This window comes from Triticum urartu, chromosome 6 (genome assembly GCF_003073215.2).
Source record: "Triticum urartu cultivar G1812 chromosome 6, Tu2.1, whole genome shotgun sequence".
Taxonomy (NCBI): domain Eukaryota; kingdom Viridiplantae; phylum Streptophyta; class Magnoliopsida; order Poales; family Poaceae; genus Triticum; species Triticum urartu.
In genome coordinates, this window is record NC_053027.1 from 349,855,746 (window position 1) to 349,858,003 (window position 2,258).

The window sequence follows — 2,258 nt, forward strand, 5'->3', positions numbered from 1 at the left end:
CCTTCCATGCTAAGGAGAGTCCCATCCGGACACGGGATGATGTCTTCAATCTTCTATCTTCATAGTCCAATAGTCCGGACAAAGGATATAATCCGGCTGTCTGGATACCCCCTAATCCAGGACTCCCTCAGCGGGGTTCCTGCTGGCCTCCCTCGCAGCGCTGCTGTCCCTCCCGCTGGACGCCACCGTTGTGCCGGCCCCGCTCGGGACTGAGAGCCTAGGCTCCTTCTTCTCGACTCCTCCAGCGTTGTCATCGTTCGGGCACGAGCTCGTGGTGCACATCGTTGCTGCGTCGTCTGCCTCTTCTCCTGCGGGTGCTATCCTGTCGCTACCGCCGATGGCGCCCGAGTCCGCCTTGATGGCGGGGCTGTCGGCGTTGGGCCCGGCTGCGGCGCCATCTGCCCCCGCGCCCTTGGTTCCTCCGGCCGCGTCCCCGGTCATGCTGACGGCCTCTATGGTGCCCTCACCCCAGGCCGTCTCCTCGATGGGATCGTCATCGCCGCTGTCGTTTCACTTCGGCCACCTTATCACCATCAAGTTGTCGTCCGACAACTACATCTTCTAGCGTGCGCAGATTCTTCCGCTCCTTGGGAGCCACTACCTGCTTGGCTATGTCAACGGCTCTCTCCTCCCCCCCCCACTGGTGGACAGCGTGCACGGTCCGGTCTACAGTCCGGCTCACCGTGTTTGGACGGGGCAGGACCAGGCGAACCTCTCCTCCATCCAGGGGTCGCTCTCTCCGGCTGTCGCCGGGCTTGTTGTCTTCACCAAGACGTCTCATGAGGCATGTGTCGTGGATCTAAGACTGACAGTAGAATGGGGGTAGGTATGTAGAGGCAAGATCCTAGCTATGGAGAAGTTGTACACAAAAGTTTTACGAGTTCAGGCCCTTCATGGAGGAAGTAATAGCCCTACGTCTCGGTGCCCAGAGGCGGTCGACTGGATTATGCGTGTGTGTGTGTGTTACAGGGGGTGTGAACCCTTATGCCAGAGGATGGGGTGGCTTATATAGAGTGCGTCGGACCCCTCCAGCCCTCAGTTACACAGGGTTTAAGGTACATAAAGGTGGGGCGTTTCTGGTAACGCCAGCAATAAAGTGACTTAATGACCATTAAGTCTACAGAGTAAACGTTCGACCATTGCTATACAGAGTGGCTTTAGGTCTTCTGATCATCGAGTGACCATCATCATGGTCGAGTGACACTGAGTCTTCCGAGTGGAACGTTGATGGTCGAGTGGATGAAGGTGTCCCTTGAATACTTCTGGACTTAGGGTGATGTCCTAGTGGAGGGTGTCTAGGTCAGGCCTTTGACCCTACCCTAGGTACATAGCTTCATCATTAGCCCACGAATGGTTCAGGGTCCGAGTGGAGAAGGAGTTGAAAATACTGCCAACTCAATTCTTGTGCTTTGGAAGCGCCTACTGAGATCAAATGACCAATCACGATGACTTCAACTTCTTTGTCAGTCGCCTTGATCCATTCTTAGTTGGTCGAGTGAACTTTTATTGAAAAGCTTCGAATGTTGATATGGAGAAAATCTTCCGTCTAACAGACTGCTCTGCTGCTTGCGGATCCTGCGAGATTTGAATTTTGGGAAGTGCGCGGGGTGGAGGAGGCCGCAGTAATCGGAGAAGATTAGGTAGGGGCGCCTCGATTCCCGTGCCACCTTTTTTGCCACGTACTGCGCGCGCGACTGTTGCGGTATTTGACGGGATTGCTTGGACCCACAAGTCAGCCACTCGAGAGAAGACCTCATATAAGGCGACGTAGCTGGGGATTTCTGCACAGTGCGCCCCATTCTCTCGCTCTCATTCTTTTCTGTTTCTCCACCGGATCCACCTCTTCTCCATTCGCTGCAATGGGGAAGGAGAAGACAGCAGGATTGGAGCACGCGCAGAAGGCGAAGGCGAAGGAGAAGGGGAATAAGACTAGCCGGGGCGGATCCTCGTCGAGATCCGGCCTGCCGCGCGGCTGGATCCAGGGAGATTGGATTTGGTCGACAATCCGGCAAGACGACATCAACGATCTGGTCGAGGGAGGACTGATTCCCCACAAGTCAGCGCGTCTCCCGGAGGGCGAGAGCGAGCCGCGGCCGCGGGAGGGTGAGTATGTGCTCCTCGCCACCTTGTCGACCGTGGTTTTTCTTTGCCTCGCCACCCTTTCTTTCGAGGTTTCTTGAACTTCTTTGGGGCACAACTTCATCACTTTTCCCCCAATACTATCGTGTACCTCGCTGCATTCGTGTCCATGTGTTAGA